The following is a 15,557-nucleotide window of genomic DNA, read 5'->3' as shown; positions in this document are numbered from 1 at the left end:
ATAGTGCAGAATTGAAAGTCATAGCCGTTGCCCTACAGAAGCATGCAACCTAAGAAGAAGATAGAAAAGTAAACCAAAGTTATTATTTATTTATTTAGAGACAGGGTCTGGCTTTGTGGGGCCCAGACTGGAGTGCAGTGGCGCCTTCTCAGCTCACTGCCACCTCCACCTTTCGGGCTCAAGCGATCCTCTCGCGTCAGTCTCCCCATATAGCTGGGAATACAGGCGCGCACCATTGCACCCTGCTTATTTTTTTGTAGAGATGGGGTTTTACCATGTTGCCCAGGCTGGTCTCAAACTCCTGGGTTCAAGGTATCTGCCCACCTCGACCTTCCAAAGTGCTGGAATTACAGGCATGAGCCACCATGCCTGGTCCGAAATTATAATTCACTGTGTTCATAGTAAAATAGAGGTGTGTTCAGGGTTTTGGGAATTCAGAGAACAGAGGATTGAGGAGGTCAGGGGACAGCTTCTTGGAAACGTGGCTCTTGAACTGATAAGAAGGATAAGTAAGGCAGGGCCTTCCATGAAAGAGGTCAGCTTATAGGAGCATAAGAGCTTGGTACCTTATTGGCTAAAGCATGGACCCTGTGTTCTCAATAAAGAACAAATTATATTTAGTGTGTTCAGTTTAAGAAGGCAGGGAAGTGTGAAATAGTTTTTCCCATAACAACTCATTAATGAGGGTATCAAAAAGCCAGGGTTTACTTTACATATATTTTAGTTTGCTCATAAAATCCTCTTGCTTAATTTATTTAGAAATACGAAACCGGGGAAAAGAAAAAAGTAAAAAAGTGGAAAATTATTTTTTCCATTAAGAACCAAAGATGTCTCAGAGGAAAAGGAAGTATGCTATTGATACTCATACTCCCTCTTTACTTTGCAACTATGTATTACATACTAAAATTTATTTGGTAGTTGATAGATAAATATAAGTGAGAATTCCCATCAATATACTAAAAGCATTGTTGCTCAGTAAGTTATTGGTGTGGCATGCCTCCCAAATGGTTGGAATAAGCCCTCCCGTGGCCTAAAAGTTTTAATTTTGTGTACTGCTTAAGAAATATGTAATAGGCTGTGTTTTAAATTTATAATTATGAAACAAAAAATACATTTTGTTTAGCATTTTCTCATTTTTGAGATTCACTTTCCAGAGTACCCTTCCCACACACAATCTATGACCACCTCTTATTGATTCTACTTCCTAAATGAAGCTTTCTTAAATAGGTTCTATTTCTCTCCAGTCCAACTAGAATACTGTCTTTGTAATTGGAATTCAACAAGACCCCTTATCTGGTCTCCCTGCATTGAATCTTAACCATCTCAAATTCATTCTTTCCTCTGCATCCGGAAGTTGTTTTAATTGCAGAGTTCCATGAAACCCTCTCAGTATCTTTCTTTGCCGTTAGGATAACTTCCTACACTTAACTTGGGTGAATATGTTCCATTTCCTGCCTCACTCTTTTTTGCCTGGCTAATTTCTTCATATATTTCAGATCTCTGTCTAAATAACACTTCTTCAGGGCCTCCTTGAATTAAGTACCCCTGTTATATGTTTGATGGCATACTTCCTATTTGTAGCACTTGTAATTATTGGCCTGTGTCTGTCCTCCCCCATGTAGATTCTGTGTAAATAATTGATAAATAATTTCTGAAGGTTTATCAAGGTCTATGGATACCCTTGAGAAAAGATTAAAGGGTGAAATTAAAGAGATTACAATAAGCAGTAACCCTTGAAGTAAAAAAGGAATGATTGCTACCTTTTATAAAGCAATTATTGTGTGCCAGGCAATGTGCTAAGTATTTGCTATATCGTTTCCCATTTAATCCTTTGATCCAGGTGACAGTATTCCCATTTTACAGACGAAAAATGTGAGCTTCAGGCAGGTGAAGTAAGTGGCTTAAAGTTAGCATGGATTAAAAATGATAGAGCCAAGATTGAAACCCAGGTTTCCCTGTTATTTAGTGAGGGTAAGAACTCTAGCACCCTGCACCATGCCTAGGTTATCTCTTAAAAAAAAAGAAGGTAGAGTGCATACAGAAAATGTATTCAAGGCTATTTTTAAAAATTAGCTTTAAATGCAAGTGTGGTTCAATTAAGATCTTCAGGCTAGGTGCAGTGGTTCATGACTGTAATCCTAGCACTTTGGGAGGCAGAGGCAGGCAGATGGCTTGAGATCAGGAGTTGTAGACCAGCCTGAGCAACGTGGCAAAACCTGTCTTTACAAAAGATACAAAAATTAGCGGAGCGTCGTGGCATGTGCCTGTAGTCCCAGCTACTTGGGGGGCTGAGGCAGAAGGATCACTTGCGCCTAGGAGGTCGAGGCTGGAGTGAGCTGTGATGGCACCACTGCATTCCAGCCTGGGTGACAAAATGAGACCCTATCTCAAAAACAAAAAACAATAAAAAGTTTTTAAGGTTATTGGTTAAAAAAAATTTTTTTTAAGTTTGGGAACTTTCTTGATGAGCTAATGGCCCCCATATCAGAGCATACTAATTTGGGGCTGAAGTTAGTATTTTTTATATTCCAAATTTGGCTCCTGTGATACCATTTATAATTCCCTAACTTTGCACATCACCGTCTTGGTGGCTTTTCACACACCCACATGAAAACAATGGATGCCATTATAACATAATACTTGGATATCTCCTTCTTAGATACCAACTCAGAGGATTTCAATGGCTTTCTGTATTTATAATATGCAATATTCAGGCAGCTTTATTTAACTGAAGAAAACTCATTGGCATTTTCAGTTAACCAGAATCATTTTAGAAAGCAGAGGAAAATTAGAAATATTATCTTTTAAATTAGCACATTTTAGAGCATGTTCTGTTATTTGTATAGATTAAGCCTAATTGGGTACCCTGATAGCCAGTTCAGCTAAGGATAGAAACTGGAATTCACAAAGGCCCTTACCGAAAGAACATGGAACAAAACATTCTGAGCACATTGACAGAAATTAAGTTTGAAACATCATGCCCAGGAACCCAGTCATTTAAATAGATGAAGATTCAAGCGAATAAAATAGTCCAAAGCAGTTCAAGAATGCAGCCTGTGTGTTGTACTTCCTACAGATAGTACCTGAGATGGAAAGAATCTTTTCTGGCTTATTCAGTCAACAAAGATTATGCAACCACAGTATACCCTTGGCATTCACAGTTTTAATGCTTTCCATTTTAACCATTACATTTGACCCCTGTGACATGGAATTGTTTATAATTTTGCTGAGACACAAATTTGAATGTGACTTTAAAATTAATGCTAATCTTTTCTTTGGGAGGGGCCTGAGTGCCTCAGAATCCATGGCGCTCTGCAGAGGCCAGCTTGTTAAAAGTCTTAAAGGAAGGTCATTTAAATGCTTGTTATACTATACTTATTAAATTTGAAGGAGAAAATTACATGCTGTAGTTGTGTTTACAAATTTTAAAACTTGAGAAGGCCACGAAATACATTCTTCAGTGGTCTTTACTCCTTTGTTCAAAATGCTGTTTTATTTCTACTGGCTCAAACTTTTAACTTGCCATTTCTTCTGGGAAAACAGATGGAGCAAAGAAAAGAATTCATGGACTGCTCCCAGTGGAAGACAAGTAAAACACCGAGTGCAATTGTAGATTATGTAGAAAATTGCTTGAAAGGGGCAAATCCTGCCCCAAGGTCAGTTTAAGAAATCATTAGAAAGGGGCGTGGTTAATCCTCACCTTGGATCTGAGAGTGTTGCATTCTTCCTCCAATTTACATGGTTGTAGAATCCTGTTGGCTTCCTAGGTTGTACATGAAAACAGGAAATCTCGGGCTATAAATTATAAGCCCTCAACGTTTTACCAGTGCTCGATTCAACTATTGCAGTACAAATTGTTAAAATGTCAGCTTGACTTCACTGTCTTTTCTGTTTTTCTTTGCTGGTTGATAAGAGTGCCCTCCTGTGTCTTTAGGATGTAATGTCATTTCAAGCTTTTCAAAGGTCATATTTTATCATAACCTCAATAGGTTTTTTCCTTCATGATTTCCTCAAACTCTGAAAAGCCGCGTGTGACATAAGGCTAAGTTACATACCTTGCTCAGTAATGCTTCGTGATAAAGATGGATGTTTTACTCTTAGGCATTTCAGAGTCCAAAATTATTATTCTGAAGATTAAATCTTTTATACTTAACAAGGCAAAAAAAATATATCGGGCCAAGCACAGTGGCTCACACCTGTAATCCTAGCACTTCAGGAAGCTGAGGAGGAGCATCACTTGAGCCCAGGAGTTCCAGACCTGGGAACATAGTGAGACCCTGTCTGTACAAAAAAAATTAAAAATTAGCTAGGCCTGGTGTCTTGTGCCCATAGTCCCAGCTACTCAGTAGGCTGAGGTGAGAGGTTTGCTTGAGCCCAGGGATTTGAGGTTACAATGAGCTGATTGCACCACTGCACTCTAGCCTGAGTGACAGAACAAGGCCCTGTCTCCAACAACAACAACAAAAAAAGATACACTGATGACAGACTTTTGGTAGTAATAGTTGAATTGAAAAAAAAAAAATCTGGCTTACCTATGGTCAATCAGCAAAGCCAGAAGACTGTACTAATAGAAGTATTACAGCATTACTCTTGCTATAACCACAGTACCACAGTAGCATATTTGTTTTGTGACTGGTTTGCCCTGAGTACTCATATCCCTCTGGCATTTGCTCTGATGTTCAGCAATATTTAGTTAACAGTTCACAAGGGTCCAGGTTGCAGCATGGCCACCAAGTCATTCCACATGGAAAATACACTCCTGGTTTGCTGAACACCAGCAGAGGTCCAGGCATAAACCAACCCTCAGGTCTCCATCATTCATGTATTTACTCAACAAACCTTCTGAACACCTCCTCTGTACCAGGCGTTGCTCAAGATACTAAGCATATTGCAGTGAACAAAACAGATTTATCCCTAGCCTATATGGAACGTGAAGCCTAGTGAGTTTACTGTCCAGTTCAAATAGTATTACATTGAATGTCCTGATTAGAGATACCCTTGGGCACAGGCTCAAATATTTTTGTTACATGTAATGGTCAAAACTGTATTTAATTGTATCCAATAATATACTTTCTGAAAATTTTAACAGATAAGGCCAAATTGCTCACTAGTTTTCCATTGTACAGGTAGTAAATGAGAATGCATTTTCCCTACCCTTGCCAATGATGCTGTTTCTTTACTTTTACTATTTGTCTTCCGAATGTAGCTTTCTTCTTTGATCTATCCTCACATGCTCTCAGTCTACTATAGACTTCATCCATGTTTAGTAAAATGTCCCTGGAGTAGTGATTGCAGACGTGGGAAGATGTACCAGAAAGGGGAACATATTTCTTCAGATAAAAATATGGTGCCAGAAGAATCTTCAAAAGGAAACTTGTAAAAGATCTATGGTGTTGCTTTGGAAATGCCAGTGCATAGATGTAGGAATTAAGATGATGGTACTATGAGATCAGACAGATTGGAGAGGCAGCTGGGGAAGTGTGGGTAGATGGCAGAGGAAATCCCCTATACTCCCCAGAAAAGGGAAGGCCAGTGAGAGGAAGCCTGGAGTTGACACATCAGGCAGGGCTAAGAAAGGGGTACATGCCAGAAATTTGCAGAGATCACAAGAAAAGGCAAGAGTAGGAACAGAAAGGACAGGAAGGGAAATAGAGAAGACCCTGCAAGAGAAAGGCGCTGGCTTGAAAGTCACAAGTTGCTCAGTGATAAAGACTAGTAACTGTGTGGTGGGAACTTTACTGTGAGAAAAACAACAGGTTTAAATGGCCCCTGATTTATCGTGAATTTGAAGGAAATGCCTCAAAGATTTAAAATGTTTAAATTTATTGAAACGACATTTGAGGCCGGGCGCAGTGGCTCACGCTTGTAATCCCAGCACTTTGGGAGGCTGAGGCGGGCGGATCACGAGGTCAGGAGATCGAGACCACGGTGAAACCCCATTCTCTACTAAAAATACAAAAAAATTAGCCGGGCGTGGTGGCGGGCGCCTGTAGTCCCAGCTACTCGGAGAGGCCGAGGCAGGAGATCGAGACCACGGTGAAACCCCATTCTCTACTAAAAATACAAAAAAATTAGCCGGGCGTGGTGGCGGGCGCCTGTAGTCCCAGCTACTCGGAGAGGCCGAGGCAGGAGAATGGCGCGAACCCGGGAGGCGGAGCTTGCAGTGAGCCGAGATTGCGCCACTGCACTCCAGCCTGGGCGACAGAGCGAGACTCCGTCTCAGAAAAAAAAAAAAAAAAAAAGCACATTTGAATGAACTTTAGCGCTCTCAAAGATAGGTAATCAGACAAATGATGTTCAAGAAAGCTATTCTTTAATAGGTATTGTAAAACTAACACCTTTTTTGGCTTTAGGGTAGTTTATTTCTCATCACTGATGTTTATGAAGAGGTGGGAGAGGTGAATAATAAGATGTCTTGCATAATCCATTTCTCAGATTTATGGCTTAATCAGTCTCTTCTTCTAAATACAATATGTCTACATTTTTCTATGCCATTAAAATAAAGGCAAGCATAATGAGATATTCTAGCTTTATAAGTTTTCTTTCCTCTATTTTTTTCCAGCATGTGGAAATATGGGTAAAAAGCAGTAGTTTTAATATGTAAATGATATTATTATAGTTACCTTTTTTACATTGTTTAAACAGCTTTTTTGAGGTGTAATATATAACATGTAAAATTCATGCATATAAAACAAAATTCAGTGACTTTTAGTAAATTTCAGAGTTGTGCCTCATTCACCACGATCCAGATTTAGCCCATTTCCATTACTCCAAAAAGATCTCCGTTACTACGTCCAGGCCTCGGCAGCCACGAATCTATTTAATTTCTGTCTTGGTATATTTGCCCTTTCTGGTCATTTTATGTAAATTAACTCATTTGATATGGGGTCTTTTGTGGCTAAGACATCTTCTTTCATTTGGTGTAATGTTTCTGAAGTTCGTTCATGTGGTAGCATATATTGGTTGTTTCTTTTTTCTTGCTGAATAATATTTTCCTCTATGGGTACGCTGCATTTTGTTTATTCCTGCACCAGGTGATGGACATTTGAATTGTTTCTGCTTTTTGGCTGTTATGACTGTGTGGACATAAGTTTTCATTTCTAATTTCTCCATGTTTTCACTTCTTTTGCTTGCATGATTGTACTAGCTAGACCTTCCAGTACAATGTTGAATAGAGGTAGTACAAGCAGGCATCATTGATTTGTTCCTCATCTTAGGAAGAAAATATTCAGTTGTTCACTCCTAAATATGATGTGAACTGTAGGTTTTTCATAGATGCCCTGTATCAGGCTGATGATATTCCCTTCTATCCAGCTTGTTGAGTGTTTTTATCGTAAATGGGTCTTGGATTTTGTCAGATGCTTTTCCTTCATCTATCAAGGTGATCATGTGGTTTTTGTCTTTATATTAATATATTACTTTAATTGAATTTTGAATGTTAAACCAGACTTGCATTCCTGGAACAAATTCCACTTGATCATGGTGTTTAATCTTTTGTATATGTTGCTGGATTTGGTTTGCTAACATTTTGTTGAGGATGTTTGTGTATGTATTCATCAAGGATATTGGTCAGTTCTCTTGTGATATCTTTGTTTGACATTGGTATCAGGTAATATTGTTCTCATAGAATGCGTTGGAAAATGTTTCCTCCTCCTTTGTACCTCCTCTATGTTGTACAAGAGTGTATGAAGAATTAGTATTATTTCCTCTTTAATTTTTTTTTTTTTTTTTTTTTTTTGAGACGAAGTCTCACTCTGTCACCCAGGCCGGAGTGCAGTGGGCAATCTTGGCTCACTGCAACCTTCACTTCCCGGGCTCAAGCGATTCTCATGCCTCAGCCTCCAGAATAGCTGGTACTACAGGTACCTGCCACCACACCTGGCTAATTTTTGTATTTTTAGTAGAGACGGGGTTTTTCCATGTTGGTCAGGCTGGTCTCGAACTCCTGACCTCAAGTTACCTGGCCACCTCGGGGCCTTGCAAAGTGCTGGGATTACAGGCGTGAGCCACCGCGCCTGGCCCAACATTTTTTTTTAAGTAAACTATATAAGAGGTTTTTTTTAAAATAAAACAAAACAAAACAAAAAACAGTGATGGCCAGGCACCGTGGCCGACACCTATAATCCCAGCACTTTGGGAGGCCAAGGCAGGAGGACCATTTCAGCCCACAAGTTTGAGTCCAGCCTGGGCAACACAGTCAGACCCTGTCTCTACAAAAAACAGTTTTTTTTTTTTTAGCTGGATGTGGTGGCACACACCTGTAGTCCCAACTACTCAAGAGGCTGAGGTAGGAGGTCCACTTGAGCCCAAGAGGTCGAGGCTACAGTTAACCATGATCGCTCCACTGCACTCCAGCCTGAGCAACAGAGTGAGACCCTATTTCAAAAAACAAAAACAGTTAAATGATTCCCTCCCACTCTTACACTCTTTATCCTCCTTTCCAGGAGCAATCTCAGTTATCAGTTTCCTTTGTATTTTTCAAAGATATTCTGTGGATTTTCATACATGTATATAGTTTTCATCCCTATTTTATTTTTTACAAAAATGATGAGATATTATCCACATTGGTTTGGCATATTGATTTTTCTTTTTTAAGTTAGAGATGTGTCTTTAAGATTATTTCATATAAATATCTAGAACTACCTCATTTTATAAGACTGAATACCTATACCTAATGAACAGAATCTGCATTTAACAAGATCCCAGTTCTTTTGGTTTCAAGATACTTTTCTTGTGAACAATGAAATATTTTCAATACTGCTTTCAAATATTTTTAGAAAATATTTCTAACACACTTTGTATTTTCATTGCTTGTAGGAAGCATTTAGAATTGTGGATATTTGCCTGAAAGATACTGTTCCACCACCTACACCCTCCCTCAACTATTTTAAAAATCATTCATGATTAAGGTTTAGGGCATGGTTTTTGTTGCTGATTTAAAACATAATTATGAAACTAGTGTCAATATATCTCAAAAATACATTCATACTGTTGCTAAAAGAAAAACCAGTTGCATAGTGTTCTGTTGTTTAAATATACCATAATTTATCTAACCAAACTTCTATCATTTAACATTGTTTCCAGTCTCTTGCAATTACAACTCACATTTTACAGATTATCTCCTTTCTGAGCCTCTTAGGGAGTACATCTGTAGCATACATTTCTTCTGGTGAAATTGATGGTTCAAAGGGTATATGCATTTTTTATTAAGGTTTATTGCAAAAATGCTCCCATAGAGATTTATCAAATTGCAGTTGCCAGTAGCATATCCTAATGCTTACCACTACAAGGTAATGATCAAACTTGTTTTTTTCTCACTGAAAAGTGAAAAAATATGTCATTATATTTTAAATTTGATTTTTCTCACATTATGTATGCAATGTGGAGCATATTTTATATATTTATAAAAGCATTTGTATTTCCGTTTCCTGCTCAGTTCTCTTCCTCTTGATCTATTAATATTCCAGTAGTAAACTATTTTACCCTATGTAGTTCTGGAGTATATTTTAATATCTTATAGTATTTGTTCCTGTTCATTGCCCTGTGCCTCATAGTTTTCCAGGCTGCTCTCATTTATTTTTTTGTATAAAACTTAGATTTTTACATTTTGTATAAATTTAGAATTATTAGTTCCCAGTAAAATCCTTTTTGTGTTTTTATTGGGATCAGGTTGAATTTATAAAATTTAAGGAGAGAATTGACTAATTTCTTTTACTATATCATTGAGTCTAAGAATAAGACATGTCTTTTCCTTTAATTCTTTTTTTAAATGTTTCTTTGTAGCATTTTAAAACCTTTTGTTAATATAGCTTTTAGATATTTCTTGTTAAATCTATATCTAAATACTTTATCTTTTTGATTGTTACTGAAACTGAAATCTTTTCCTGTGTGGTTTTCATATAAGAAGGCTATTTATTTCTTGTGTTCACTACACAGGCCCCTTGTCGAATTTTAATTTTTAATACCTTTTCCAGTTGATTCTCATGGGTTTTCCAAGTGCATAACTTTGCAGATTTTTTTTTACACTTCATTTCTTTCTCTGATGTAATTGCAGTGGCTTATACGTGCAGAATGATTTGGAATAGGAGTTTTGGTAGTACGCATCTCTGTTCTATTTCTGATTAGAGTGGGCATGCTTCTTAAACTTAACGTCACTGCGATACTGATTTTTGGCTTGAAATTTTTATATATTTTAATTTACATGCTGTAGCTGGCTGCTTTCTTGTTCCTTAATTTTCTAGTCATTAGTAAAGTGAGACTCTTTTACATAGCCTAACAATAAGTTATTTTTCTAAAGAGAAAATGTATTTGTGTTTTATTGTGTGTCCTAGGCAGTTAATTATATCTTGTAAGCCCTTTCCAGACTTTTGAGTAAACAATGGATTTTATAACTTAAAGTCTTAGGTGGTGCATAGCAGACTCATAGAAGTAATAGATTTCTACACATGATCCTAGCCAAAACACAGGGAAGAAATGAGTAATAGATTTCTATGACCTTAAAAGAAAATTGCAAGGTTTCCTTGGAAAACAGAACAGCCAGAAATAGTTTCTCTGTACTTCCGAGATAGGCCTGATAAACCCAAGAAATGTAAACAATCAATCTGTTAAAATAAACATAATGGCCACCCACACACCTCCCAAAAAAAAATCTCTGTAGAAACAAAAAGGGGCTCAGAGCCCTAGGTGGTGGCTTATTTTTAAATGGTTTTCGGTTGAAGCTATGTATCTAGTAGGAGGAAACTGTTGTTGACTATGTTGATGACTGTCTGATAGTTATAGCTAACAGATAAGAGAAGCAATAACAAAAATCCACTGTTTGGCTATACAATTGAACAAATGTTATTAAATGCCTATCTTGTACAAAACATTCTCAGTGCTCTGAGACATAAAGATGAATAAGACATAGAGCCTACCTATCAGTAACTCACTATTGAACAAACTGTGTATATTCAATGTATGTGATTGAGAATATAACGTTTTGGTGATAGCCTTTGATACAGGCAGTGGGGACCTATGTAAGATTAGGATTATAGAAGATTAATTTCATCGGGGTGGGTAGGGGGAGGGAGAGCATCAGGAAGAATAGCTAGTGGATTCTGGGCTTAATACCTAGGTGATGGGTTGATTTTTTGCAGCAAACCACAATGGCACACATTTACCTATGTAACAAACCTGTACATCCTATACATGTACCCTTGAACTTAAAAGTTGAAAGAAAAAAAAAGGATGAATTCCAATGGGAGAATCACAGTTCCCTGGAGAGGCAAAATCTGAACTGACCTTGAAAAGTACTTTGATAAATATTTTCAAGAAGGAGTGTTATGTGTTATTACAAGTAGAAGGAACAGTTAAAGTAAAAATAATTTGGAGAAGTTCCATTTCCCCAGTGATGTATGTGTACAATTTATTATGTATTTTTTTGCTTTGTAGTGCTCTGTAGCAGTGTGTACAAAAATGGGTACATTTCCCCCTGATGACATCCTCCTATTTGGATAGTTCAGAATATCAACTACTGATATGGTTGATGTGTCTCCATGCAAATTTCATCTTGTAGCTCCCATAATCCCCAAGTGTTGTGGGAGGGATTGGTGGGAGATGGTTGAATCATGGAGGCGCGTCTTTCCTGAGTTGTTCTCATGATAGCAAATGTGTCTCACAAGATCTGATGGTTTTAAAAAAGGGAATCTGCCTGCACAAGCTCTCTCTTTGCCTGCTGACATCCATGTAAGATGTGATTTGCTCCTCCTTGCCTTACGTAATGATTGTGAGACCTCCCCAGCCATGTGGAACTGTAAGTCCTCTTTCTTTTGTAAACTGCCCAGTCTCAGGTATGTCTTTATCAGCAGTGTGAAAACAGACTAATACAGCTACTCATGAAATTAGTTTCATTTGATTGGAACAACAGATCACTATAAGTGGGGCAGGGGCAGACCTAATAAATGTCTTAGAAGGGAAAGTTAGGCAAATTGAAGCAAAAGCATGGTGGGTTTTACTACAAGACTTAGTGGTTTGGACAGTAAAGAATAAGAATTATGGGGGTTTTCTGTTTTCCAGGAAAAGTTTCAAGGAAGTTTAAGAGTTTAAAGTGGCTGGGCGCAGTGGCTCATGCCTGTAATCCCAGCACTTTGGGAAGCTGAGGTGGGCGGATCACGAGGTCAGGAGATCGAGACCATCCTGGCTAACACAGTGAAACCCCATCTCTACTAAAAAAAAAATACAAAAAATTAGCCGGGCGTGGTGGTGGGCGCCTGTAGTCTCAGCTACTCAGGAGGCTGAGGCAGGGGAATGCGTGAACCTGGGAAGAGGAGCTTGCAGTGAGCTGAGATTGTGCCACTGCACTCCAACTTGGGTGACAGAGCGAGATTCCATCTCAAAAAAAAAAAAAAAGTTTAAAGTATGAATTTTTAAACATGTAGAGCCTTTAATTTTTTCCCTTTGGAAATCTGGGACCAAGGAATTAAAAGAGCTTTATTTTACACAATTAAGAAAAACTGGAATGTGAAATCAAAAAGTATGACTTCATTACAGTTACAGAAAATATTTAGGAAAGTGACATATAATCAAAACAAGAAGAATTAGGGAGCTTAGCAAATGCATCAAGCAAATTCTAAGTGAGAATTACCTACATAGGAGAAAAGATATTTTTTAGCACTTTACAGAAGACCTTGGAAGCAGTAACAGAATTCACAAATATACCAGAGGGCAAAAGGCATCCCAACAATCAGTGGGACCAGTTGATGATATAGTATGAGAAGAATGCCCAGATATGAATAAGGAGGGAACAGAAACCTTAAAGAATTCCTTGACTTTCATCTCTGTTGAGGATGAAATAGTCGGCCGGGGGAAGGGGGGATCCTCTTCTTCCAGAACTGATAAATACGTATTGTCAGTCACATCAACATGTTGAGTATAGACAACGTCCTCAGGGTGCTTGTTTGGTTTTAGGTATACTTTTCATTCGGTTCAACTAGCATAAACTTCAAGCATACATACAGCTTGGTGAATTTTTACCTATATATGCATCCGTGTATTCATGATCAAAATTAAGATCCAGAATGTTTCCATCAACTTTGTTTCCCTCCCAGTCAATAATTTTCCCTCCAGTTAACCACTATTCTGACTTACATCACTGTGTCTCACATTTGCCTATTCTTGAACTTCATTTAAATGGAACTATACCTTATGTCTCATTTGTGTCTGGCTTCTTTAATTCAACATTATGTTGACCTGAAAGTTTTAAAGGGTGAAATTGTTGACTATGTCACCTGTCTGCAAATAGCAACTTGTTAGAGGACTGGCAAACTGCCTTTCATCCATAAATTCATCCATAAATCCATTATGGAAAATCTATCCATAAAGATAAATTACCATCTTTATGTGGGGTTCTTCAGGAAACCTTAAGAAATTCAGCCTAGTAAAACCTATTTGTGTGCCTGGCAGGCTGCTGAGATTCAGTGGTAAACTGTCAGGCAATATAGTTGTTTTTCAAAAGAAATCAATCTGACTAAACTAATGAGAGTTCTTTCAAGGAACTAAGTAAAAGAAAGCTTCTATTTTTTTTTTAACACATTTTTAGAAAACTTTTCTCAAAATAAAAATAACTATTACAGAATCAATACGTATTACTGTAAGAAAAAATTTTCAGAATATACTCCTGAATCCTGAAAGCTATAAAGAAAAAAATAAAAATCACCTGTAATCTCACCACCTCAAATAATCAGTCATTATGGTATACCTGCTAGGATGAGTGTGTGCAGTGATACCTTCTGTGTGAGTCACCCTAAAGCTGTACACCAGTTAGGATTAGATTCAGCTCTGAGTGACAGAAAGCCTGAAGTAATGGTGGCTTAAACAGGATAAATGTTTACATCTCTCTTGTGTAAATGGTATGCTGAATTAAATAGTCCAAGGCTGGTGTGGCAGATCCAGGCTCTCCTGATAGCTTGTAGCGCCACCATCCACATGACATCCATGACTTCCTCTTTGTGATCCAAAATGACTACCAGCTCAGGCCATCATATCACTATTCTAGCCAGTAGGAAGGAGGAAGGGACAAAGAAAGGCATGTCCTCTCCCTCTGATACTTTGAGAAAGTTGTGTACACTACTTCTATTTATACCTTCCTGACCAGCATTTTCTTACATGGCTACATCTAGTTGCAGTCAAGTCTAGCAAATAGTTTTTATCCCAGGTGGCCATAATTACAACTGAGACATGGATTCTAATTTAAAAGGAGAAGAGACATAGATAATGAGAGACAATGCTCATAAGCTTTTTCATTTGGAACATTTATATAGTTCATTTTGAATATGTTTACAGTATAACATTGTGTGGACATATTCTACTGTTGAACATTTTGGTTTTTATTCCCTACTGTCCTACACAGTGCTGATGAAAACATACTGTTTAGATTTTTTGCATCCATCTAGTTACTGTATTTGTTTATTGTAAATTCCTAAGTGGAATTTCTTGTTCAAAGATTATACATGTACATTTTAAACTCTGATACAATATTGCTTTTAGGACTGCTTTCGTTTTTACCCATAGAGTAAATGAGAGTTTCCATTTCCCCACAACCTCATCTTTGGCTTCTTTGCCAATGTATGGACTGGGCATTTTATCTCAGTATAGTTTTAAATTACACTTTTATTTCTTCTGGGTTTCTGTTTTGCATTTCTGTTACATCTTTGCATATGTTTTTTCACTTATTTGTATTTCATGAATTAACTGTGCTTTTTGCACATTTTTCTGTTGGAATCTTACTCATTTGTTAGAGCTCTTTGTATATTAAGGATATCAATTTTTTTGTCTTGGTTTTATAAATACTATTTTCCCAGATAATCTTTTACCTTATTCAAAGTAGTTTTTCTCATAGAAAAGTCCTTAGTATAAGTAATCTAGTCTATCAGTATTTCCTCCCAGGATCATGGCTTTAGGATCATGCCTTAAAAGTTCTTTCCTGGATCAGGCATGATGGCTCACACCTGTAATCCCAACATTTTGGAAGGCCGAGGTGGACAGATTACTTGAGCCCAGGAGTTCAGGACCAGCCTGGGCAACATAGTGAGACTTCATCTCCACAAAAAATACAAAAATTTGCCAGGTATAATGGCTTGCATCTGTAGTCCCAGCTACTCAGGAGGCTGAGGTGGGAGGATTCCTTGAGCCCAGAAGGTTGAGACTGCGGTGAGCCGTAATCACATCACTGCACTCCAACCTGGACAATAGAGTGAGACCCTGTCTCAAAAAAAAGTTCTCTCCTACCCCAAAATTATATTAAATATTTCCCTAAAATTTTAGAAATTCCTTGCTCAGATTCCATAATAAAGATTTTCAAAGAAGTATTTTATCATGGACGAAGGTAAACTGAAAATCAAAATTTAACTAGTTCCTCCATTGTATGGCTCTCCCTTCTGCCTAATCTATAGGATCAGCATACATTAGTAAAGAAGCTACTGCTTCTGTTCTCTCCCAAAGTCTCTACCAAATGGTAGAGGCAAATGGAAGCTCTTTCCTTTGCTGACTCCTAACTTATTACTGGTGTGACTAGTAAGAAG

At 37.7% G+C, this 15,557-nt stretch overlaps 1 protein-coding gene across 2 annotated transcripts in view; it reads left to right on the top strand.

Moving 5' to 3' along the window:
- Positions 1 to 15,557, top strand: part of INTS9 (integrator complex subunit 9) — a 117,277-nt gene that overhangs the window by 1,713 nt on the left and 100,007 nt on the right. The window lies entirely within an intron of this gene.

Source organism: Symphalangus syndactylus, chromosome 10 (genome assembly GCF_028878055.3).
Source record: "Symphalangus syndactylus isolate Jambi chromosome 10, NHGRI_mSymSyn1-v2.1_pri, whole genome shotgun sequence".
NCBI lineage: Eukaryota > Metazoa > Chordata > Mammalia > Primates > Hylobatidae > Symphalangus > Symphalangus syndactylus.
The sequence above is the reverse complement of the archived record's forward strand: the minus strand, read 5'-3'. Positions and strand labels throughout refer to the sequence as shown.